At 42.5% G+C, this 27,970-nt stretch overlaps 2 long non-coding RNA genes across 2 annotated transcripts; both read right to left on the bottom strand.

The window, feature by feature from the left end:
- Nucleotides 1-15,845: 15,845 nt before the first annotated feature.
- Nucleotides 15,846-18,051, bottom strand: LOC138951152 (uncharacterized). The gene is made up of 2 exons (XR_011451019.1): nt 16,413-18,051; nt 15,846-16,382 (listed from the first exon to the last, which is right to left on the bottom strand). It is a non-coding gene; the product is annotated as an uncharacterized lncRNA (long non-coding RNA).
- Nucleotides 18,052-23,845: 5,794 nt separating this feature from the next.
- Nucleotides 23,846-25,761, bottom strand: LOC138951151 (uncharacterized). The gene is made up of 2 exons (XR_011451018.1): nt 24,420-25,761; nt 23,846-24,389 (listed from the first exon to the last, which is right to left on the bottom strand). It is a non-coding gene; the product is annotated as an uncharacterized lncRNA (long non-coding RNA).
- Between the last annotated feature and the right edge of the window lie 2,209 nt (nt 25,762-27,970).

The raw sequence follows: 27,970 nt of genomic DNA, 5'->3' as shown, positions 1-27,970 counted from the left end.
CAAGTATAATGCCGACGAGTCGAAGACGAGTCGCATTATACTTGTTCGAGTCTAAATATCGGACCCTATTGCTACGCTGAAAACACAATAGCGTTTATATAGCTATTCTGACATTAAATTCTGTGTTAGAATCATGTTTTTGTCAGCGACAAGTACCAGAATGGTCCATGTCGTTGATTGCAGACGACGGTTCCGGAAATAACCGAACATTGAAAAAACCCCGGACATGTATTACGGAGAAAACTCGAGATAACCGGATGCTCAGCATTACGTCAATATGTTAGGAATCATATGACGTCATGACGTATCATGCTTGCCTACGTAGATTGTATGTTCGAAAGTCTGACTTCTGTTGGGAATTCGCGTGGTGAAGACAGCGGTAAATCTGTAGATGATAAGAGAACAAGGATTGTCTCAGAAGAAACGACGAAATGTTTCAGACCGGTAACTTCATTTCAACATTGCACTATACAATGGACGTTCTATGTGACAGGAGAGTTTGCTGATTTTGTGTTAAACATTGGAGAGATCGTCTGCTAGAATCCGAAATAGGTCGCTTCAGATTGCAGCTTCTGGAAATTTGCAAGGTTTGTTGCCTGTTAAAGAACTGGATTTTACACGTAATGTATGTCATGTACAGTAAGCAACAACAAAAACACACACAAAGCAAATGGCATCGTCTGTCGACTAGTCACAGACTGACAGAAACAAACCTGGCGAGGTATGCGTGTACTTTATACACGTGGAAGAAACCGGAACCATGCGTCTTTGTTATTTCCGATATCGTTTGGATATCGGCAAAAATGGACAACTTTTGTATCGTTATGCTTTGATGATCGGAAAAGGGATGTGTGAGACCATCCAATCACAGCCCCCGAATTCCCCCACGTGTCCATCAGAATAGCTATATTAGACACTGAACTGGTCTTGCACCATATAGGCTGTATTCAATAAATGGGAGGTCCATAATGATAATCTGAAAAAGGAAACAATGAATCAAGAAACTAAAACCTAGGTGCACATCTGCGGCACCCAGGGAGTGTACGTGCACACTATCTTGTTCCTGCCTCTTGCCATCTCAGAGGTAGGGCGACCACAGACAAAAAAGAGTTATCTCCCTTACCTTCTAGAAATTTCCGGAACTGTCCAGTTAATTTTTCATTCTTCTTTTCTTCCCCTCATAGGAGCAATAGCGAGTCTCTAATATCACTGGCATGATGTGCTTGCTACAGGTGAACAGTAGGCACTGAACTGGTCTTGCACCATATAGGCTGTATTCAATAAATGGGAGGTCCATAATCTGAAAAAGGAAACAATGAATCAAGAAACTAAAACCCAGGTGCACATCTGCGGCAGCTAGGGAGTGTACGTGCACACTATCTTGTTCCTGCCTCTTGCCATCTCAGAGGTATGGCGACCACAGACAAAAAAGAGTTATCTCCCTTACCTTCTAGAAATTTCCGGAACTGTCCAGTTAATTTTTCATTCTTCATTTCTTTCCCTCATAGGAGCAATCGCAAGTCTCTAATATCACTGGCATGATGTGCTTGCTACAGGTGAACAGTTATCTCCCTTACCTTCTAGAAATTTCCCGAACTGTCCAGTTAATTTTTCGTTCTTTATTTCTTCCCCTCATAGGAGCAATAGCGAGTCTCTAATATCACTGGCATGATGTGCTTGCTACAGGTGAACAGTAGGCACTGAACTGGTCTTGCACCATATAGGCTGTATTCAATAAATGGGAGGTCCATAATCTGAGAAAGGAAACAATGAATCAAGAAACTAAAACCCAGGTGCACATCTGCGGCACCTAGGGAGTGTACGTGCACACTATCTTGTTCCTGCCTCTTGCCATCTCAGAGGTATGGCGACCACAGACAAAAAAGAGTTATCTCCCTTACCTTCTAGAAATTTCCGGAACTGTCCAGTTAATTTTTCATTCTTCATTTCTTCCCCTCATAGGAGCAACAGCGAGTCTCTAATATAATTTTGCATGATGTGCTTGCTACAGGTGAACAGTAGGCACTGAACTGGTCTTGCACCATATAGGCTGTATTCAATAAATGGGAGGTCCATAATCTGAGAAAGGAAACAATGAATCAAGAAACTAAAACCCAGGTGCACATCTGCGGCACCTAGGGAGTGTACGTGCACACTATCTTGTTCCTGCCTCTTGCCATCTCAGAGGTATGGCGACCACAGACAGACAGACAGACAGACACTCTCTTTTATTATATGTACTAGCAGTCAGGCCCGGCTTCGCCCGGGTGTTTCTGATCTTCCCTCTCTCTCAGAAACTTGTAGAATCTTATTCCAATGAGAATAAGCAATAGATGAAAGTGTGAGCTCATACATTTGGATTAAAAGGCTGGGACTGACAGTGTGAAAGCATCACCATCAACACACTCTTTTTGCTGAAAAATAACTTTTTGACTTGAGTTATCTCCTTTTCTCAGGAAAATTCTAGATACTTGAAAACCAGGTCTAACATCGACTCTATATATTCTGTAAAGACTGATCAGGCGTGCCTGCATTAGAAGAGATACCTCCCTTCAATGTATACAAAGTAAGAGTTACCTCCCTTTGCTTCTAGAAATTTCCTGAACTGTCCGGTTAACTTTTTCTTCTTTATTTCTTCTCCTCATTGGAGCGATAGAGAGTCTGTAATATCACTGGCATTATGTGCTTGCTACATGTGAACACCAGGCACTGAACTGGCCTTGCACAGCAGGGGGCAGGGTTAGTGTGTGTGTGTGGGGGGGGGGGGGGGGCGGGATGATAGCGGACGGGGGGTAACCCTTGAGAATTACACGGTATACTGGTTTGATGAGAGTTACCTCCCTTCCGTGGGTGACAAAGCATGACTTACCTCCCTTGCACTATGTAGACTGTATTGATAGATGGGGAGGGTCATTATCCGAGGAAGGAAACAATGTCTGGAGAAACTAAAACCCAGGTGCACATCTGCGGCACCTAGGGAGTGTACGTGCACACTATCTTGTTCCTGTCTCTTGCCATCTCAGAGGTATGGCGACCACAGACAGACAGACAGACAGACAGACACTCTCTTTTATTATATGTATAGATAGATAGATAGACTAGCAGTTAAGCCCGGCTTCGCCCGGGAGTAAGCGGAGCCCTGTAGCAATTTAAGACGCTCACTATCCCTTATCATAAGCTTTACCTCCTTTGTTTGGATACAAAAAAAAGTTATCTCCCTTACCTTCTAGAAATTTCCGGAACTGTCCAGTTACTTTTTATATTTAGTCAAGTTTTGACTAAATATTTTAACATCGAGGGGGAATCGAAACGAGGGTCGTGGTGTATGTGCGTGTGTGCGTGTGTGCGTGTGTGCATGTGTGCGTGTGTGTGTGTGTGTCTGTGTGTGTGTGTAGAGCGATTCAGACTAAACTACTGGACCGATCTTTATGAAATTTGACATGAGAGTTCCTGGGTATGAAATCTCCATACGTTTTTTTCATTTTTTTGATAACTGTCTTTGATGACGTCATATCCGGCTTTTTGTGAAAGTTGAGGCGGCCCTGTCACGCCCTCATTTTTCAACCAAATTGGTTGACATTTTGGTCAAGTAATCTTCGACGAAGCCCAGACTTCGGTATTGCATTTCAGCTTGGTGGCTTAAAAATTAATCAATGACTTTGGTCATTAAAAATCGTAAAATTGTAAAAAAAAAATAGAAATTTATAAAACGATCCAAATTTACGTTTACCTTATTCTCCATCATTTGCTGATTCCAAAAACATATAAATATGTTATATTCGGATTAAAAACAAGCTCTGAAAATTAAATATATAAAAATCATTATCAAAATTAAATTGTCCAAATCAATTTAAAAACACCTTCATCTTATTCCTTGTCGGTTCCTGATTCCAAAAACATATAGATATGATATGTTTGGATTAAAAACACGCTCAGAAAATTAAAACAAAGAGAGGTACAGAAAAGTGTGCTATCCTTCTTAGCGCAACTACTACCCCGCTCTTCTTGTCAATTTCACTGCCTTTGCCATGACCGGTGGACTGACAATGCTACGAGTATACGGTCTTGCTGAAAAATGGCAGCTACTTGACTAAATATTGTATTTTCGCCTTACGCGACTTGTTATATTTAGTCAAGTTTTGACTAAATATTTTAACATCGAGGGGGAATCGAAACGAGGGTCGTGGTGTATGTGCGTGTGTCTGTGTGTCTGTGTGTGTGTGTGTGTGTGTGTGTGTGTGTGTGTGTGTGTGTGTGTGTGTGTGTGTGTGTAGAGCGATTCAGACTAAACTACTGGACCGATCTTTATGAAATTTGACATGAGAGTTCCTGGGTATGAAATCTCCGAACGTTTGTTTCATTTTTTTTATAAATGTCTTTGATGACGTCATATCCGGCTTTTCGTGAAAGTTGAGGCGGCACTGTCACGCCCTAATTTTTCAACCAAATTGGTTGACATTTTGGTCAAGTAATCTTCGACAAAGCCCGGACTTCGGTATTGCATTTCAGCTTGGTGGCTTAAAAATTAATTAATGACTTTGGTCATTAAAAATCTGAAAATTGTAAAAAAAAAAAACAATTTATAAAACGATCCACATTTACGTTTATCTTATTCTCCATCATTTGCTGATTCCAAAAACATATAAATATGTTATGTTCGGATTAAAAACAAGCTCTGAAAATTAAATATATAAAAATTATTATCAAAATTAAATTGTCCAAACCAATTTAAAACTACTTTCATCTTATTCCTTGTCGGTTCCTGATTCCAAAAACATATAGTAATGATATGTTTGGATTAAAAACACGCTCAGAAAGTTAAAACAAAGAGAGGTACAGAAAAGCGTGCTATCCTTCTTAGCGCAACAACTACCCCGCTCTTCTTGTCAATTTCACTGCCTTTGCCATGAGCGGTGGAGTGACGATGCTACGAGTATACGGTCTTGCTGAAAAATGCCATTGCGTTCAGTTTCATTCTGTGAGTTCGACAGCTACTTGACTAAATATTGTATTTTCGCCTTACGCGACTTGTTCTTTCTTCATTTCTTCCCCTCATAGGAGCAATAGCGAGTCTCTAATATCACTGGCATGATGTGCTTGCTACAGGTGAACAGTAGGCACTGAACTGGTCTTGCACCATATAGGCTGTATTCAATAAATGGGAGGTCCATAATCTGAGAAAGGAAACAATGAATCAAGAAACTAAAACCCAGGTGCACATCTGCGGCACCTAGGGAGTGTACGTGCACACTATCTTGTTCCTGCCTCTTGCCATCTCAGAGGTATGGCGACCACAGACAAAAAAGAGTTATCTTCCTTACCTTCTAGAAATTTCCGGAACTGTCCAGTTAATTTTTCATTCTTCATTTCTTCCCCTCATAGGAGCATTTATTGCGAGTCTCTAATATCACTGGCATGATGTGCTTGCTACAGGTGAACAGTAGGCACTGAACTGGTCTTGCACCATATAGGCTGTATTCAATAAATGGGAGGTCCATAATCTGAGAAAGGAAACAATGAATCAAGAAACTAAAACCCAGGTGCACATCTGCGGCACCTAGGGAGTGTACGTGCACACTATCTTGTTCCTGCCTCTTGCCATCTCAGAGGTATGGCGACCACAGACAAAAAAGACTTATCTCCCTTACCTTCTAGAAATTTCCGGAACTGTCCAGTTAATTTTTCATTCTTCATTTCTTCCCCTCATAGGAGCAATAGCAAGTCTCTAATATCACTGGCATGATGTGCTTGCTACAGGTGAACAGTTATCTCCCTTACCTTCTAGAAATTTCCGGAACTGTCCAGTTAATTTTTCATTCTTCATTTCTTCCCCTCATAGGAGCAATAGCAAGTCTCTAATATCACTGGCATGATGTGCTTGCTACAGGTGAACAGTAGGCACTGAACTGGTCTTCAATAAATGGGAGGTCCATAATCTGAGAAAGGAAACAATGAATCAAGAAACTAAAACCCAGGTGCACATCTGCGGCACCTAGGGAGTGTACGTGCACACTATCTTGTTCCTGCCTCTTGCCATCTCAGAGGTATGGCGACCACAGACAAAAAGAGTTATCTCCCTTACCTTCTAGAAATTTCCGGAACTGTCCAGTTAAATTTTCATTCTTCATTTCTTCCCCTCATAGGAGCAACAGCGAGTCTCTAATATCACTGGCATGATGTGCTTGCTACAGGTGAACAGTAGGCACTGAACTGGTCTTGCACCATATAGGCTGTATTCAATAAATGGGAGGTCCATAATCTGAGAAAGGAAACAATGAATCAAGAAACTAAAACCCAGGTGCACATCTGCGGCACCTAGGGAGTGTACGTGCACACTATCTTGTTCCTGCCTTTTGCCATCTCAGAGGTATGGCGACCACAGACAGACACTCTCTTTTATTATATGTATAGATAGATATAGATAGATAGATAGATCTATATATTACTATTGTGACAGGGGAGGCTACCGCTCCTTTCACAGCAGACTCTGCACCCGAGTTGTTGGCCTTTAAGTCAACACCCGTGGTTTGTGGAACTCTGTTTGTGATGGGGTCTGGTAGTTTCCGATTGTCTGTATGTTCATGGAAACCTTCGGGTTTGCATAACAGTTTTTATAGGGCTAAGAAATTAGCTCTACATTTCTCAAACCTGTTTGATTGCACTTCGCTTCCCGAGGTGATCGTAGTGTTTTACGGCACTCGGTTACATCTGGCGCTTGCGAGCAGGAATGGGACTCAGCATGATATGTTCAGGTAATGGCATAATATGACCACTGAACATTTTCGTGCTGTTCCCATTCTGCGAACTTGGGATGGACAGTGGTCCCCCGGTTCGGAACTTCGGGACGAAGTTCATTTCAAACGGGGGCGATTGTGACAGGGGAGGCTACCGCTCCTTTCACAGCAGACTCTGCACCCGAGTTGTTGGCCTTTAAGTCAACACCCGTGGTTTGTGGAACTCTGTTTGTGATGGGGTCTGGTAGTTTCCGATTGTCTGTATCCACATGTGGCGACGTAAGTGCTGCGCAGATTACAATGTTCGAGCCAACACAGTGCAAAACTCAACAAAAGAGGAGCTACAACCGCATTACAACCATGTCCAAAACAAAAAGGCCCACTTTGGCACTACTTTCACCTCACTGGCTCAATTCAATGCTTCACTCTTTAGTGAAATCAGTGTCGACCCAAATGATGTGGCCCAAAACCCCATATCTCGTGATCCCTCATGGACAATGAAAGAAATGAATTTTGACACAGAATATTGCACAGCTACAAAGGATGATCAGTTATTACTCAGGATACAAGCCCTTGAGCACATTGATATTGTATACAAAGGCCATGTTCATGTTTACACAGACGGGTCAGTGTTGGATGACAAGAAGGCTGGCGCAGCTTTTGTAATCCCCAGCGATGACATGACTGGGAAATTTAAACTGTGCAACAGAAACTCGATCTTCTCAGCTGAGCTCCTTGCCATCTGCATGTCGCTTGCTCATCTCAATCTCAAGAACACTCCTCCTCAAAAGATAGCTATATTCTCTGACTCCAAAGCAGCCATTGAAGCATTAAGATCTAACAAAAGATCAAAAAGACAGGATCTTGTCATTGCCATAAAGGAGCTGGCAAATAAAATTATAAAAAAAGGAAGCGAGATTAACCTGGTCTGGTGTCCAGCACACGTGAACGTGCCTGGCAACGAGAAAGCGGACAAAGCCGCTAAAGAAGCTGCCCAAGGCATAGGCGCCTCCGAGGTAGACCTGCCATTGTCTGCTTCTGAGATCAGTAGCCTTACAGACTCTCTTCTCTGGAGAGAATGGAGGAACAAATATATGCACACGGCTATAAGCTCTGGCTGGCTCATTCGGGAAGCCCCATCAAAACAGATGAACACCTATAATGCATGCCCACGTGTAATAAAAAGGATTAATCGCCTAAGGGCAGAAGCTGGGAACTACCAATTTCTAGAGCTTAAATGCACCTGTCAATCCGACCTTACCATTGCTCATTTGACTTTGAAGTGTGATTTGAACTCATGCCACTTTCAACCCCAGACTCAGTTTATAAACTCAAATAGAAATATCCTGCCAAATACCTCAAAGGAAAAATTAAGCTATCTTTTAAGTTTTAATAAAGACCTTGGGTGGCAAGGTCCCAAACTTATCGCTGGACTTATGCACACGCACCCACTTGGTCCCGGGATATGAAGAGACGTTGCTGTGGCTGACGCCATTGCTTCTCATACAGCTACTATATATTTGTATCAGAACTTTTAAAAATACCATTTTATATCCAAGTATCTCTTAACACCATTTTTAATTAGATGAGCGAGAGTGTGCGGGGGGCGGGAGGGTGGTGAACCACTGTACATAAAGGGAAAGTTTGTGTGCGTGCCTGTGTGTGTTTTTAATCTAAGACAAATGTCGCCAATGTTTTTATAGAGTGACGTTAAATAAACGATTTTATCATCATATTGTCTGTATGTTCATGGAAACCTTCGGGTTTGCATAACAGTTTTTATAGGGCTAAAAAATTAGCCCAAATATTTTCAAACCTGTTTGATTGCACTTCGCTTCCCGAGGTGATCGTAGTGTTTCGGCACACGGTTACACTATTATGATGACTGTTTTAGATGGGACCTGTTCGTATTATTACTGGTGTCACTATTATGATGACTGTTTTAGACGGGACCTGTTCGTATTATTACTGGTGTCACTATTATGATGACTGTTTCAGTCGGGACCTGTTCGTATTATGACTGGTGTCACTATTATGATGACTGTTTTAGACGGGACCTGTTCGTATTATGACTGGTGTCACTATTATGATGACTGTTTTAGACGGGACCTGTTCGTATTATTACTGGTATTACTATTATGATGACTGTTTTAGGCGGGACCTGTTCGTATTATTACTAGTATCACTAATATGATGACTGTTTTAGGCGGGACCTGTTCGTGATATTACTAGTATCACTATTATGATGACTGTTTTAGAGGGAACCTGTTGGTGTTATGACTAGTATCACTATTATGATGACTGTTTCAGTCGGGACCTGTTCGTGTTATCACTAGTATCACTATTATGATGAATGTTTCAGGCGGGACCTGTTCGTGTTATCAGTAGTATCACTATTATGATGAATGTTTCAGGCGAGACCTGTTCGTGTTATCACTAGTATCACTATTATGATGAATGTTTCAGGCGGGACCTGTTCGTGTTATCAGTAGTATCACTATTATGATGAATGTTTCAGGCGAGACCTGTTCGTGTTATAACTAGTATCACTATTATGATGACTGTTTCAGACAGGACGCTGCCAATTCCACTCTCATGTGCATTGGGTACAGATCGCCCTGTCCTAACAACCCCGAACTTGTTCGCAGGCACATATCCCTTCGCTGCTGTGGCAATAAGAAATGCAGATGCGTTAACGGGTTTTTAACGAGTTGTCAGTTCAAGTGCACTGATGTTCTTGGCAAGTAGTGCGCCCTTCCGCTTCCGGGCTGGCTGCTAAACTACTTCTGGCGAGTCAAGACTGATCAGCCCCACCGCCACCGTGCTCCTGGATCACAGGCAGCGCAGAGGTAGAGGCAGCGTCAAAGGGAAAAAATACAACAACAACAAAAACCTGTTCTGTTTTGTGTGTCTTTTTATACGAGAATTAGGGATCTGTGTTATTATGTTTCAGCGCTACGGCTCTGTACGGGTTGCTCTTATTGTAGGGTGTGATGGCAATGCTTGTTGGTTTCTTAGCATGTTTGTTTGTGGGTGTGTATGTTTGTGTGTTTGTGTCTGTAGGTTCGTTCGTTTGTTTACGATCTATTTTTGTAGGTCTCCCTGTTTCTCTATCTCTCTCGCTTATCTCTTTCTTCTTTCTCTCTCTCTTCTCTCTCTCTCTCTTTCTCTCTCTCTCTCTCTCTCTCTCCCTCTCCCTCTTCCTCTCTCTCTCTCTCTCTCTCTTTCTTTCTTCTCTCTCTTCTCTCTCTCTCTCTCTCTCTCTCTCTCTCTCTCCTCTTCCTCTCTCTCTCTCTCTCTCTCTCTCTCTCTCTCTCTCTCTCTCTCTCTCTCTCTCTCTCTCTCTCTCTCTCTCTCTCTCTCTCTCTCTCTCTCGGCAAATAGGCGGCCGACAGGCTGCCGAACACCTGTACCATGGCGGCACGCATCCGGTCCGATGTTAATCGGCCCGATGGCTTGTTGGACCTGCGGCCCGACACCTTATGCCGACATCGTCCCGATGTCTTCCCGCTGAAATCGATATCTTCCCGATGTCGGCATAAGGTGTCGGGCCGCAGGTCCAACAAGTCATCGGGCCAATTAACATCGGACCGGATGCGTGCCGCCATGGTACAGGTGTTCGGCCGAGTTGGGGCATTCTGACCAATCACAGGATCTGTTTCATTAAAACGCCAACTTGATTGAAGTACAATTAGCTTTGGTCGGGCATCAATCCACGATGACGACCTCGAAGTTTTAAATGGAAGAATGTTAATGTGTAATTGTAGCTCAAACACATAATAGTTTATAAGGAATAGTGTAACAATCAGTGGTATTTATCAAACGCCCCACATGATGTGCTTGGAAAATTAACAAAAAAAAGTAACACAAACTCAATCACTCCGTCACACACACACACACACACACACACACACACTAAGCACCCACTAAGCACACAAATTTAAGGATATTTTTTCAGTGGTATAGCCCAGATGTTAAACAATAGTTTTTTGGTCAGAAATATACGTGTATTTAAAGATCAGTCTTTCTTCTGCTCAACAATGTGTTTCTGGAATCTGAGCAATATTTGGGTATGACGTCAGAGGTCCGTGACCACGCCTACCCTCAAAAATGGCAGTTTTTTACGGCATGATTCACTTTCAACCGTCAAAACGGTAACTTAAACTGAATTATATTTAACATTTTTTACACCAAAAAGTGTATTTGGTGTCCTACTTAACAAGTCATACACATTTCCTTCAATTCCGCCGCGCAGTCAGGCTGATCCAGCGTGTAAAGGAGAGCGACCACAATCCTGAACAAGAGGCGAAGCCTTCAAGGCTCCCGTAAGAAATCAACAAACAGCAACACAAACTCACTCACTCCGTCACAAACACACACACGCACACACACACACACACACACACACACACACACACACACACACACACACACACACACACACAGTTAAAACTAACGCATCATATCAACTTCATGTATAATTTTTAAAAGAAGGCAAACAGATAAAATGACTGTGTATTTGTTGTTGGTGCAGTTGTCCTTGAAGGAGATCTTGTGCAATCCCGAGTCACACACACACACACACAGACACACACACACACACACACACACACACACACACACACACACACACACACACACACACATACCGTGACAAAACCGCACAAGCACGCACGTACACACAGACACACATTTAAACTGCATCAGCATAATTGTTGCTTGCCCGTCGTAAATCAGCAGTAGATCTGAGGGTACTGTGTTCATTTGCAAATTTACCATCAGCTTATCTGTCTTTTGCACTGCAAACACTAAGCAATAGGTACCTGCCGTGTGGCCACTTTTTCCACTGCTGTCCTCAGTCCTATACTTTTCATCAAGACTTGTCACCATGCCAAGTGGATCTAAATTCGGAAGTCTTCATGTGGCTGAGGCATATCTGACATAGCGTCGATCTTGTTGTAGGTTAACCTCCTTTCTGAAACAAATGGCAAAATGCGATTAGTTATGATGACTACAACCTACACAAATATAAACAGTGTTTTGAAACAGAATAGTCAGGTTATACAAGCCACTTTACCTATGCAGCATGGTAACCCTACAATATGCGAAACATGTCAACTGACTGCAGCAGCCTGGTTCTTAAAATAATTCTGACGGTCAACACAGCCAACACACTATTCACAATCCATTTTAAGGAGCAACGGAGGTACTCTCTGAGGGTCTTGTTTTAATGATAACGATCAACTCAGGAGGAAGAAAACAACAGAGGTAAAAAGAAACCCCATCAACCGCAGAAAAATACAGAATCACATGTACCATTATTTACAAACAAATGCCACAGCAAGCTTTCTTTGGACGACTGTCGTTGTCTCAAAACTCGCATTCTACCTTCTGTTCGAAAGAATCGAATCTTACGTTGTACTGCCTTGAAAGAAAATGCCAACACAGACAAGGAAGCTGTTGCAAGGTAAGCTTACCAAACGTTACATAGCGAATCATGATAGTGCGTAAACAGCAAACAGTAGATCTACAATCAAAGAGAGGATCGAGTCTGGAATGAAACGCGATACAGATCTAGCATTCAAAAACTGTCTTTCAAGTTCAAGGAAGTTGTTGCAAGGTAAGACTTACCAAATTGTACAGACAAAACCATGACAGTGCATGTTTTGAATCTGAGGACAAAATCGTGATCATTTTGACTTTGAGAACAGATTCATTCCGTTTCCTTATATCTGCATGTTCAAGTAAATGGTGGACAGTTTTTTTCGGGCAGAGTAAACTTGAGACTCTACTGCAAGTCTTGACATTCACATAAATCGAACCACGAACAAAGACATCCAAACATTACAGGCACTTTAGATCAACTCATTTCACTGGAGGTGACTGCCTAGCACTGTGTTTGACATCCGTGTCTGCTGAAATAAAAAGAAATTAAAACAAAACGGATTAACAGTAGGTGACACGTTATCAGAGTGGGAGAAACTAGATCTGTCTCTGTACTTACCGGGATACGACTGCCAGATCGACACTGACTGCCGCGCTTTCGACAGCTCTTCCTCGCGTGGACATTGGAAAAACGCTGTGCAGATCAAATTGTAGGAAATCTCCCTTTGGTATCTTCTTTATTTACTTTTCTTAGAAACCGAACAACATGAAATCGTCTTCCCCGAATCGGCGAATGCAGAGGTGAGAACTGGAGAAGTGAATCTATGTATACCACAATGCTTCGCGCGACCCCAGCCTGACCTGGTCTTGACACCTGACCTGGTCTACATACCACACACGACACAAACCAGTCACCTGCTTGTACCCCCCCCCCCCCCCCCATAACCCCCCATCACCCGTATTCTTTGGATACACACTTTAACTAAACACATACCGACGAAATATTGATCATTGTTTCAATACTTTGAAGTTGTTGCTTGGATAATAACCAGTTGAAATTAGTATTTCGGTGTGCAGTCAAATGTTAAAGTTTCTATCACACACATACACACACACGCACAGACAGACAAAGTTTACCATCGCATAGGCTACACTTACGTGAGCCAAAAACGGCAAAAAAAAACCAAGGGTTTTATGGTGTTTTTGCTGGGTAGCCGCAGTTGATATGCAATAAATCTAATTGATCATGAAATCCTGCTGTCCCGCCTTGAGCACACTTTCGGCATCCAAAATTCAGTTCTAAATTGGTTCAGATCCTATCTCTCAGACAGAACAAATTTTGTAATTGTAAACGACGTCCCATCCCAGGAAACCTCCCTCCTTTTTGGCGTTCCCCAGGGCTCTGTGCTCGGGCCCGTGCTGTTCATCATGTACACCTCCCCTCTGACTGACCTCATCGACAGACATTCCGTTTCCCACGAAATGTTTGCTGACGACACTCAGCTTCAGAACTCAGCGACTCCCTCAGAATACGCCCAGATGACCACCTCTCTTCAGTCTTGCATTGCTGACGTTGAACTCTGGATGTCCACTAACAAGCTTAGACTTAACTGTGACAAAACAGAAGCCATTCGTTTCACCAAATCCTCCCTCTCCTCCTCTCTCTCTCTCCCTCCTTCTATCACTTTGGGCAGCAGCACTATTGAATTCTCAGACTCCGTCCGTGATCTTGGCATCTTTCTTGATAGCGATCTCTCCATGAAACACCATGTTATGAAAGTCTGTCAGTCCGCTTACATCGAGCTTAAGAGAATAGGTTCTATCCGCCCATACCTTACCGAAGATGCCACCAAGACCCTTGTTTCCTCCTACATTCTTTCTCGATTAGACTACGGAAATTCTGTTCTCATTGGCTGTCCTCAGTCTGTCATCCATCCTTTGCAGCGCGTTCAAAATTCTGCAGCCCGGCTTGTCTGCAAAGCCCCTCGGTCCCAGTCCTGTTCCCCCTTGCTAAAGAAACTTCATTGGCTCCCTGTAGAGCTGAGAATCCAATATAAGTGCTGCTGTATCTGCTACAAAATAATATCTGGCTCAGCCCCATCCTACCTGTCTGACCTGTTCACACTCTACACACCCTCACGATCCCTCCGCTCCTCTGTAGACACTAGAATATTCCGTCTATCTTCTTTTAGTCGCAAACAGCACGGCCAGAGAGCCTTCTCCCACTCTGCTGCCGTTGCGTGGAACTCTCTCCCTTACTCTATCCGACACTGCCAAACATTCTGTTCCTTCAAATCAAACCTTAAAACACACTTCTTCACCCAGTATTTTGATTAATTTTATTTCAACATGGTGCATTTTTGAATCAGGTGTTTGAATGTTTGAATGTTTTGCCTGTGTTAGTATGCTTGCAGATTGTATTGATGTAGTGTTTGAGTTTCGTTGTTCACTTGTGTGCTGAATGCTGCTGCACATGCTTTTGCTTTGCTTTGTATGTATTATGTATGTTTGTCATTGTAAAGCGCTTTGAGAATGTAAAGCGCTCTATAAATCTCCCATATTATTATTATTATTACTGTGAACATAACCCTCAGAATTTGTGAGGTACACATACAACGAAAACCTCAATCACTGAGAGGTGCTTCAACTCAATCTGCCTCACATTAAGAGAGCAACAGTCCAACCAAGGGCAATATATACGATCTTCTCATCACCGACGGACAAAACAGCCTTGACTACCGATCCTTACAATACCTTCACCTTCAGTGGGAACGCGCAGCCTCTACTATCAAAGCTACTGTGATCATAACACTCAGATCTTGTGAGGTACACTACAAATCATACATAAATGATTATTTGTTTGTGGAGAAACAAAATAATGAGATGGGTTGAACAAACAACTACACCACTCCCCATACCTACCTGTACCATTAGTACACATAAAAATACGGAATAAACCCGTTAAAGGAACAGTGACATATATAATCACTGAGCCTCATATAAGCCTCAATCACTGAGAGGACATTTGGGTAATCAACCACCAGTACATGCAAGTACACCCCAACAAGGGAAATGAATAATAGTCATCTATAAATGATTATTCTCAATCGAGAAACAAGATGATGAAGATATGGGTTTGAATAGTTGTCCCCTGACGAGGCTACCTTTCAGTTTCCCCAAAAAACCTCTATAAAATCACATTTTCAAAGAAGTTGTCCTAACAGTTTGAAACTGTAAATCTTGCCGAAAAGTACCATCTTTGTAAGACCTACCTCGGTCAAATGCCCAACAAAGGTCACAATGGGTCAAATAAGACCGAAGTAAAAATCTAAGATAAACAAGGAGGTGCCAATCACATTATTGAGTTAGCCCCGTTCTCTCCGTACGAACTATGCCCGGGAGAGGATTTCCTACGTCCTCTTGCGAGACTTGCACGGATCGAACTTATCAACTTCCACTCTCTCACTCAAATATGTGATAAAAATACAAGAAGAGTGGTTGGAACTAGTTTTGAACTCCCAATATTTACTTGGGGGGAGCTCTAACCCAAGGCCTGCCGTGGGCTCGTGTCTCGAGACCCCGTTGAAAAATAAGACAAGAACCGGGAAAGACTTGGCCAATTGAAACTAATTAAAAAGATAAAATAATTTCACAAAACAGAACAAACGTAGAGAACAATTACAACACAAACTCGCGTCTGCTTTCACCACCACGACACACAATAAATGTTGTCACTTTGTACTTTATTGCTTAATATAATGGCAGCTAATACACATACGTACAGACAAGACGAGTTCTCAGAGGATTGGTGGGCTTCAGCCTGAGCGTACAATATCTCTGTCAGGCGACAAAAGGGTTAATCCCATGCTAGATCATTCTCATACATCTACAGGGCACTCACTGACCCCAATACTAGCAGATCACATAACCATCCTTTTATCAAAAAATTCAAAACACTGTCCTCTTCACAATGCCAACTATTACAAACACCCCTACCATGGACAATGTCATCACAACTTCCGGTTAAAGTTTGGATTACACTATACGGGGAGAGCACACTTGACGTTCACAACAGTCACAAATAATGATTACCGAGAGAACCCCGTAAGACAATAAAACTAGATCTAAAATAAAAATTAAAAAAAATAAAACCTAAAACTAAAATATAAAACTGAAACCTGAACCAAAAACTAAAAACTGAAAACTGAAAACTAAAAACTGAAAACTGAATCTAAAACTGAAACCTGAATCTAAAACTGAAACCTGAATCTAAAACTGAATCTAAAACTAAACTGAAAACCCCTTAGGAAAGAGTAGTCTACAAACGACGTCTGCTCCCTGTAAACACAAAAGCACACACACCCAGGGTACATTACTGCCTGTTTCACAGTGGGTATGTACATCAAGGTATTACAACCTCTTACCTGCTTTCTCTGTGTTGGAACATAATTTTCTTCACTCCCTTTCACCAAGTTTAAATGGCGATTTTATCATCAAATCTTCACAATGTCTGTCATAATTCTTTCAATACAACTCATTAACAAAGCTAACACTACATTAATAACACATTAATGCCATCTTGTTCTTCACTGAATTCAACTATAAGCAAAGGAAAGGATGTACGAACCTCTTCTCATGCCTTTTCTCTCGGTCACGCTACCTCTGACCAAAACATGAAAACCGCGGCATCCTCCTCCATCTGCAATTATTACGGAACTATCAATAGCGACTAAATTAACAATTTTGATTTCCTGTCGTATCCAAGATGTTGTCATCTCAGATTACTGACTGACTTCACTATGAAATTAATACTTTTCCCGGAAATCTACCACAATTTATGTTTTATCATAGTACACTTTCTTCTAATACTGTGTACAACACAGTTTAACAACATGGTCTCGGCTGTCACATCACGCTTCCACTTCAACTCTTAATCAACCCTGTGACGTCACCTCGTCAAAAATAGACTGTCTTTCACAACTCAACTAAAAGTTCAATTTTCTGATCAATCGTTTTCAAAACCATTCCTTATAACTACCAACATAATATTCTCCCAAAATATCATCCTATTTTACCAATATACCTATGATTAATCATCAATTTTCATCAAGAATATGATTTGCACCGGCGCCATCCACAAACAGGCTTTTCTCACAACAGCACCACTTCAAATCCAACAAATTTTCATCCTTAATCTCACCATCGATCATACAAATATAAAATCAAAATTACCTCCACGTCTGGCATCACAATCTACCACATTAGATCACCGGATGCTGCCAAGAATCTCTATTTCTTTCCCGATTCTTTTCTCAATACTACGCCAGCATGTCTTCTCGACTTCGCAGTCAGGCGGAAAAGGAACATCTTTGCGCGCGTCTCCAATCACATGACCCAAAAATACTCTCCTACCAAAAACCTAAATCCTTCAGTACTCGTGATTCAAACCACTTTCCAACTCACAAATCCTTCGTGAACTCATACCCTGTCAATCAAAATAAAATCTTAATAACACAAAAACGTATTTTGTTGTCAAAACATAATTTGCAGCAAATCTACATTTTAACCTCAGCAACGCAAACCCTTTTTGACTAACGTAGTTGTTTCCCTTACACCACAAATCCCTCGCACTTGGTTACACACTCCCCAACTCAAACGTCGGCTCCTGACGACACGCGTCTCCCAAAACTAAGTGTCTACCTAACCTCGGCTACGAGCCTACGAGCAGGAAACTGGAAACACACTACGAGCATGTTTCTTAAAAACCCGAATTCACCACAAACCATATCCTACAAAATCCACCTTTATAAATCATATTATATGCAACCCACCTCTGAGAACCATGGACAAACATGACATAAACAAACTTCACCGTCATACTACTACACGTAAACCATTAACCAACATAAACAACGGAGCATTGGAGTCCCAAATCACTAAGGCCATAGGAAATAACAAAAGTGCCGAGGTTGAATGTCACATTGATAAACCCCGTGGATCATCTGCATTCACTAAAGAAGTGCAAATACCACTCATCACTGTCTTCGCCCAACAACGCTCTCACTAAACCAGCTAACCACAGCAGTTAAAACTCCAATCCATAAAACCATAAAGAAACCAAAACTCGAATCATCCTTAGCTCCAGCACACAACCAATCCCAGGTTCAGCACTAGATCACGTGAAATGCTGTGTCTATTATGACCACCAGCACTGACAAACCAGTGTCCCAAGATCAATGCTTACTAAAACCATAACTGAGCTACAGCATCAGAAAGATTGACAAAACCCGTTCTCAATCGTGCTTTTAACAGCCACGGTCAAAACTCATCTAACCCTCTAATAGCCAAGCGCTCACACCACGCTCCTGTCCTACTCTCATCAATTTCACAACTGTGAAACCAAACAAAACTCGCGTTTAACTAAAACGTAAACATTAAGCACTACTGCAATCGTAACGGCTAATGGCGTCACCACCTAGATCTGGTTCGAATGTCACAATGACAACACACGAGCTGCACCTATTGAAAGGTTACATGGTACCTACTGAAAGATTACTCTACTCGCTCATCAAAGTCTTTCCCCCAAAATCTGAGTAACAACAAGACCATCATCATCACTAACTCCAACAGCTTCTAACCTTCAAAAATAAACTGACTTGTGCACCATAGGTAAAGTAAATCAAGGGACTTATGCTAGACACGTGAAGAGCTGCGTCTATAACGACTCGCTAACCCCGACAACAAGCAACGTCCTAAGATTACACCACACCCAGTCACCCCAAAAATTAACGTTTGGCTTGCGTTAATTCTGATAACCCAACACAAATAACCAACACAACATGTAACGATCGACAGTAACATTAGAATCTGCAGGGAGAATGGAGGAAATAATGATTCTCATTCAGGGGGGATATCGTTTCCCGCTCCCCAACTCCGAATCTACCGCGCTCCGGGAGAAAAATCTTAACTGTATCCAATCCACTTATTAACTAGCATGCTAATCTTAATTTCCAGCTCTGTTTTACTCTAGACTGAGCTAGTCTAATCGTCACATCGTGTTTTAAGGTGCGTGCCACCTATACCTTTACTCTCTTTTATCAAGACTGAGCTAGTCTTTCTGTGCAACGTTTAAAAGGCTTGTGCAACCATATCTGACCTGTTTCTCTCTAACGCAGGACATTAAGTTCATACAGCCTACTTCCCATTATTCTTTTTCACCAGATGGAGTCATACTTCATCCTGCATCGTTTATCGGCTAGTGCAACCCGTATCCATACCTTACTCGTTTTATCGAGACTGAGCTGGTCTCTTTGTACAACATTCTACATGCCTGTACAGCCTTTAGATTCTCCTAACCTCCACGGGACCACCACAAAATTCCAACATCACACGTCGACAGATACAAAACAAGGTACACAACATAATACAAGAGAGCAGTAGTTATAACACAAGTCTACATCAGTAAGGACAACGTCTCTATTCCAAACAGTGGAACTTGTCCAAAAATGTTGATTGACCTCATATCCAATGACATGGCAACAATAACTCCACCCTCTCACGAAAACCAAAGTTTTCCACTGGTTAGAAAATATTTAATATCTCGTACTGTCCAAGCCGAAGCTAGACAGCGACTGACGTTACCTCCCAATCGGTTTAGGTAATGAAAGTCGATTTCAAAATTACAACATCTTCTTTAGCTGCCCTTACTAAAGGAACAGTACCCTATAACGTCTTCATCGGTAATACATAAGTTATAATACCACATACCCTCTACAAAACACTCGACGTCACGAAACGAAGTTTGATTAGAAAAAAATGACACTTAATAACTATAACCAACAAAAAAAACCAAACTGGTATAAAAATAAAAATAAATCGCTACCGACCTCTTACCCTCCAGTACTTCTGGCCAACGTACACAACTGCCCCACGGTGCCTAGCGGACGAGTACATCATTACACCCCCTGACCTAGGCGAACAGTTATGCACCCAATGTGTTCAGCTGACCCACCCTACCGTCAATGCTCAACCACCGTGCCTCGGATCATGATCCGACAATGGATCACAACCGCCATCACAGCCCGACAAGGGACCATGACGGCATCACGGCCCTTTTAACGGCCTTCCTTACTTTAGCACAGCTGTGTACCTCACGAACCATTCATAGCCATACTGCTATTCCTTTTATTTACACAACCACACTTACACTATCGCCACGACAGTCATCGGAATCCACATCACTTGCCTTCACGATGTTGCTTAACTTCTTCCTATATGGGTCAGATCCTGTCCTTTCACACCAGGTTCTGTCTAACTACTACATCCAGAGTCTGATCACGCAGGCTGATTGAAACAGTACCTGCCACAGGTTGGCTAGACCTCACCTGTCTCTACAAACCCTATGAGTAATCCCTTGACAACAACTCTCCACGCGTACGACGCAATCTCCTACATCCTCATCACGAACCAACACTCAGGCTGTTGACCAACACCTGCTACAGATCGCTCAAGCGACATCTGCTTCCGTTGCTCCTATGAAAACGCTAAGAAAACCGCTAAGAGACAGGAACCTTCTTCCACAGGAACTTAACACAACACCTCTAACAGGCCACATAGTGCCTTCATCACCGAACACGGAATCATAAATCCGCTGTTGGTAACCAACGGTTCTATGATTATCTCCTCATCATCCCGAACTTCTTGACTCCCCGTCACCATGACTGAAACTATCGACCTCGCCGCTGCGTGTACCTCGCACTTCGGTAGTCGAACTCTTCCCAGACAACTTCTCTTACCGCCCTTTGGGTACTCCAAACCCTTCGGTAAATCTTTTGCCCTCTCTATCACATTTGTCCCCAGCACAAGGTCTGGCTCACCTTTCTTCGAGGACTCGATTGCACTCACTAGCACACCACATTTCTGGAGAACCTGTTCACCCACCTTGATATCCAAGAGCACGTATCCCAAGTAGGGAATACTAGTCCCATTCGCCGCAACCAATTGAATGAACTGCGTATTTCGAACCAAACTCTTGGTCGCGAAATATTTCTCGAACCATCTTTTGCTCATGATAGTCACCTGTGACCCTGTGTCCCACAGACACTCTAATCTGGTACCATCTACCTCCACAAAGACCATAGTCTTCTCACCTACCATCCGTGAAACCAAGGTGGAGTCTCCTTTCTTACCATCCGACGTACGACTCTCTACGCGGACGGTTGGTCGTTTAACGGACCTTCCCCTTGTGTCGCCACACCTGGACACCTTCGCCACACATGCCCTGCAGAATTGCACTTAGCACAAACTGGCTTTCCATCTGGAGTGTACTGAAACCTAACCGGCTTTCCATCTGGAGTATACTGAAACCTCGTTGACCTGGGTCCTCGCCTAAATGTCTGTCTGAATGTCGACGACAACCTGGACTGTCCACCTCCCTCGTCCACCGCCGCATCATTCCTTGAAACATTTGTCCTGCGCAACCAACCCTTCAACTCTTCCAGATCCCTAGTCATCTTGTGCATCTGTTGCCTAACATCCTCTATGCCTGTTTCGGTGGTCCCCACACTAACACTACACTGTGCCCCAATCTGCCCTGTGACACACTTCTCTTCTGACGCCACTTTCAACCCTTCTTTGACTCCGGTGATCAACCTGTCTAGATCCTCTTTCCAATCGTCCCTACTCTCTACCTCCACCGAGTTTGCTTTTACTGTGCGACTAGTGGCTCTATTCTTTGGCAATCCTGACTCTATTGTCTCCTCCCAATCAATGGCTAAATGCCTTAGCGTGCGGAAGGACTGACTCTGCTGTTGCGACTGCCTTTTCAGATCTAAAACTAGACCCTTGTCTCTCACCCCTTCAATGAAATGATCGCACAGTAACTCTTCTCGAGAAACCTCTCTGCCACTGGTTTCTTGCTTCTTCACAAGTCTCTCGAACTTCTCATGCAAATCAGTTGCAAACTCTCTCACCGTTTCTCTGGGTAACTGTTCCCTTTCTGAGAATTCTTTCAAAAGAGTAGACAGAGACCGATTATCGCCATAGGCTTCGTTCAACACCTCAAATACATCCTCTGCGCCAAAACATCTCCTGCCCCCGTTTTTTACTTCACGTCTGGCATCACCCTCAACGTAAGACAGAACCACCTGCAGTCCTTCCTTCGATCCCAAATCCCTTTGTGCTAGCATTGCCCTCATCTCCATGACGAACTCCTCTACATCGTATCCCGCTCTTACAGACTCTTTTCCTTTGAATGACTTTATCTTTGGGGATGGGTACACTGCTACTGGCACTCTAGCCGATGTTCCTCTACTTGCTTCCAGGTTCGCCATGGTAGACTCATTTGCCACCCTATCTTGGCGTTCGTTTGTAGCCACAAATTGTGCTAACTCTACCCCGGACAGTCCCATTCTAATCCCTAACCTCTCGTAGTGATCAGCCGCCCCCAGCATCTGTACTTTTTCCCTTCCTGTATACCCTCCACTTGGTGTCTGAAGATACGAAGCACCCTCACTCTCCCTCAAAGACTCATTCAGCCTCCTCATTAAGTCATCATCACTAGGATGTAGTATCTCTCTTCTCTCTTTCCTGTCCGTCATGTTGATTAACCTTATTCCTGCAATCTACACAAAAGATCTTTCCCCAGCACGACACTAGCTTTTATATCAGTACTGTCCTGTTTCACCAGCAACTTCACATCCTGCAAAGTTACTTGTTTAAATGTAAGCGTGACGTGACATTCGCACATGAAAGTGATCCTACTGTGTTCTCCCGAACTACCAATTAGCTTTCTGATACAATTCCGGAGGAGGATCTCGCAAGTTCGGAAATAAATGCAAACGGTGATTTATTGTCACAGACGCAATCGAAAACGTGACCTTCAACGTTTACCAATTCGGTTGACATCTATTTTATTCCGTCAAACAGTTCCGAGGTTCGCAACTCCTTTCATTCACTTTCACACAATTCGCAAAGTCAAGGTCACAACACAAGTACACAAAACAGTATTGACACAGGTCTTGCGTCGCGCCGCAGTCCAAGTTCCTCTTCCTTCTCTCGTCCAGCCGATCCAGATGTCGTTGCCGCAGTCGTTGCCGTTGCTCTCGTCGTTCGATCCTAGTCCTATCCTAAGGGGTTCTCTCACATAAATATACAAAAAAAAACCAAAAAAAACAATGTTCCAATTGGTCCAAGCTCGCCAAGTTCACATATAACTCCACACTAAGGTCCCGTCGGAGGGTGCCAAATAAGACCTTACTACGGTCAAATAACCTCCCAAATATGTCCAACAAAGGTCACAATGGGTCAAATAAGACCGAAGTAAAAATCTAAGATAAACAAGGAGGTGCCAATCACATTATTGAGTTAGCCCCGTTCTCTCCGTACGAACTATGCCCGGAAGAGGATTTCCTACGTCCTCTTGCGAGACTTGCACGGATCGAACTTATCAACTTCCACTCTCTCACTCAAATATGTGATAAAAATACAAGAAGAGTGGTTGGAACTAGTTTTGAACTCCCAAAATTTACTTGGGGGGAGCTCTAACCCAAGGCCTGCCGTGGGCTCGTGTCTCGAGACCCCGTTGAAAAAATTAGACAAGAACCGGGAAAGACTTGGCCAATTAAAACTAAATAATAATATAAAATAATTTCACAAAACAGAACAAACGTAGAGAACAATTACAACACAAACTCGCGTCTGCTTTCACCACCACGACACACAATAAATGTTGTCACTTTGTACTTTATTGCTTAATATAATGGCAGCTAATACACATACGTACAGACAAGACGAGTTCTCAGAGGATTGGTGGGCTTCAGCCTGAGCGTACAATATCTCTGTCAGGCGACAAAAGGGTTAATCCCATGCTAGATCATTCTCATACATCTACAGGGCACTCACTGACCCCAATACTAGCAGATCACATAACCATCCTTTTATCAAAAAATTCAAAACACTGTCCTCTTCACAATGCCAACTATTACAAACACCCCTACCATGGACAATGTCATCACAACTTCCGGTTAAAGTTTGGATTACACTATACGGGGAGAGCACACTTGACGTTCACAACAGTCACAAATAATGATTACCGAGAGAACCCCGTAAGACAATAAAACTAGATCTAAAATAAAAATTAAAAAAAATAAAACCTAAAACTAAAATATGAAACTGAAACCTGAACCAAAAACTAAAAACTGAAAACTGAAAACTGAAAACTAAAAACTGAAAACTGAATCTAAAACTGAAACCTGAATCTAAAACTGAAACCTGAATCTAAAACTGAATCTAAAACTAAACTGAAAACCCCTTAGGAAAGAGTAGTCTACAAACGACGTCTGCTCCCTGTAAACACAAAAGCACACACACCCAGGGTACATTACTGCCTGTTTCACAGTGGGTATGTACATCAAGGTATTACAACCTCTTACCTGCTTTCTCTGTGTTGGAACATAATTTTCTTCACTCCCTTTCACCAAGTTTAAATGGCGATTTTATCATCAAATCTTCACAATGTCTGTCATAATTCTTTCAATACAACTCATTAACAAAGCTAACACTACATTAATAACACATTAATGCCATCTTGTTCTTCACTGAATTCAACTATAAGCAAAGGAAAGGATGTACGAACCTCTTCTCATGCCTTTTCTCTCGGTCACGCTACCTCTGACCAAAACATGAAAACCGCGGCATCCTCCTCCATCTGCAATTATTACGGAACTATCAATAGCGACTAAATTAACAATTTTGATTTCCTGTCGTATCCAAGATGTTGTCATCTCAGATTACTGACTGACTTCACTATGAAATTAATACTTTTCCCGGAAATCTACCACAATTTATGTTTTATCATAGTACACTTTCTTCTAATACTGTGTACAACACAGTTTAACAACATGGTCTCGGCTGTCACATCACGCTTCCACTTCAACTCTTAATCAACCCTGTGACGTCACCTCGTCAAAAATAGACTGTCTTTCACAACTCAACTAAAAGTTCAATTTTCTGATCAATCGTTTTCAAAACCATTCCTTATAACTACCAACATAATATTCTCCCAAAATATCATCCTATTTTACCAATATACCTATGATTAATCATCAATTTTCATCAAGAATATGATTTGCACCGGCGCCATCCACAAACAGGCTTTTCTCACAACAGCACCACTTCAAATCCAACAAATTTTCATCCTTAATCTCACCATCGATCATACAAATATAAAATCAAAATTACCTCCACGTCTGGCATCACAATCTACCACATTAGATCACCGGATGCTGCCAAGAATCTCTATTTCTTTCCCGATTCTTTTCTCAATACTACGCCAGCATGTCTTCTCGACTTCGCAGTCAGGCGGAAAAGGAACATCTTTGCGCGCGTCTCCAATCACATGACCCAAAAATACTCTCCTACCAAAAACCTAAATCCTTCAGTACTCGTGATTCAAACCACTTTCCAACTCACAAATCCTTCGTGAACTCATACCCTGTCAATCAAAATAAAATCTTAATGACACAAAAACGTATTTTGTTGTCAAAACATAATTTGCAGCAAATCTACATTTTAACCTCAGCAACGCAAACCCTTTTTGACTAACGTAGTTGTTTCCCTTACACCACAAATCCCTCGCACTTGGTTACATTTGTGAGAGGTACTTAGGGATCTCTGGGCTGCCTACTGCATTTGCCGGGTTTGGCAGACCCTTGATTTTTTCCCCATATGACGACCTTTTCGGTATCACTATCAACCAATGGTGTTTAATTCTTGCGTAGCTAGCCATCAAACCGTTTCATATACACTCTCACCTCCTAGCTCTGCGAGCAGCTAGCCGCAAGGATATTTCGCCCCAAAGAAACACGCGTCTGTACAACTACAAGTAAAATTACAGTTAACACAATGGCAAGAAAAGTGAAACCTATTCCAGCGCTGAAAGTCCACAAGATGGGAAACTCGCCTTTGGCGAGTACTTCTCATAATTTACTAGCCAGTGAGCAAATTTTACTCGCCAAACCAACCATTTGTTCCAGCAACTTTACTCGCCTTTGGCGAGTAGATTAACATCTCTACTCGCCACTTTCAGGCCTGTTTTCATAAAAAAATCAATTATTCAACGGCCAAAAATCACTCACACTAAGCACAAAAACACACATCAAATACTGGAGGGAAACATCAGAAGCAAGGAAACATCCACCTACTGATAAGAAGCAAGCAAAGAATTAAAGTAAACTGCTCCCCGCACCCCCCAAGCCAGAGAACAAGTTAGTTTCTACCCCCCCCCCCCCCCCCCTTTCCACCCTCCGTGTCCGTGTGCATGGTACTGCCAGCCCACGGCACGATACTTTGTCTGCTTGTCATGATACTGCAAGCCCACGGCACGATACTTTGTCTGCTTGTCATGAACAAGTTATGGAAATTGAATTACACACAATCAAAAGAACATTTGAGGACAAAGAAACAAACCTGAATCAATTTCCAGCCCTTCTTTCCAGTGAGAACCTTAATTTTGACAGACGGAATTGCTTCGAATCTCTTCGCGCGCGGCATTATCACGTCAAGCTTTTTTCATCACCGGAAATCGCGTCCGGTAATGGCGACGTAAATTCTTGATTGGAAATTAATAGTAAACAATCGATGAAACAAAAAACGGAATCCGAAAGACACAAAAACTCAAAAGATCAAAATGTAAACTGTATGTTTTGCTAGTTTGGCTTTATTTTCGATTTGGCTCCATTCACTGAGTTATCCGAACGGCGGCAGTGCGGAACCGCAGCATCCATCGCAATATATAGCTTTTGAACAGCGCGGCTACAGGGGCCTATCATCGCAAAGCAACCCGAAGACTGAGCTACACAGCCTGCTCAGAGTACGTTCTCCGAGTACAAAGTACCCTTCTCACACGGCTGTCCAGCCTGTATTCAAACATACTTTGTAACCGCTATGAGCGAAGTGCAATGGGTGGTTGGTTTGTTTGTGTGTGTGTGTGTGTTTGTGTGTAAGTGTGTTTGTTTGTTTGTGTGTGTTTGTATGTGTGTGTGTGTGTGTGTGTGTTTTGTGTGTGTGTGTATGTGTGTGTATGTGTGTGTGTGAGTGTGTGTGTGTGTGAGTGTGTGTGTGAGAGTGTGTGTGTGTGTGTGTGTGAGTGTGTGTGTGTGTGTGTGTGTGTGTGTGTGTGTGTGTGTGCGCGTGTGTGTGAGTGTGTGAATGTGAGTGTGTGAGTGTGTGTGTGTGCGTGCGTGTGTGTGTGTGTGTGTGTGAGTGTGTGTGTGTGTGTGTGTGTGTGTGTATGTGTGTGTGTGTGTGTGTGTGTGAGTGTGTGTGTGTGTGCGTGTAAAGCATCCAATGAGTGAACGAGGGCTAACTACAATATGTTCCTAAAAAAGTTACTTCCCTTTGGGTTTAACACTGCCAATGAGAGAAGGAGGGCGAACGGCCCATGAGAGAGTTACTTCTCTTAACGTTATAAACAGCTAAGCAACAGTGACGTGTGTCCAATCAATCCTAAGTGCAACTACGTGTTTTTTGTTGGCATGCATACTATTTGAAATAAAACAACATCCACTACCTGCTTGGTAAGTATTTGGATTTATAATTTGAATTTTCAGCTGTTTTTTTGTTCAAAGTGTACTGTGAACTTACGTGTAAAGTATATCAATGACAATCGGATTTATTTTGTTGGAAATAAGATATTACAGATACCTATCGGCAAAAAAAACTGACCAAAACTCTTTATGACCTATCTCAAAACTCTCCTCCACTTCTTCTTTGCTCACACCTGCGGACACACCATTACGTCACATAGCACCACTGATGACGTCACATAGCACCACTGATGACGTCACATAGCA

This window comes from Littorina saxatilis, linkage group LG16 (assembly GCF_037325665.1).
Source record: "Littorina saxatilis isolate snail1 linkage group LG16, US_GU_Lsax_2.0, whole genome shotgun sequence".
NCBI lineage: Eukaryota > Metazoa > Mollusca > Gastropoda > Littorinimorpha > Littorinidae > Littorina > Littorina saxatilis.
This window is presented reverse-complemented; position numbering and strand designations above follow the sequence as displayed.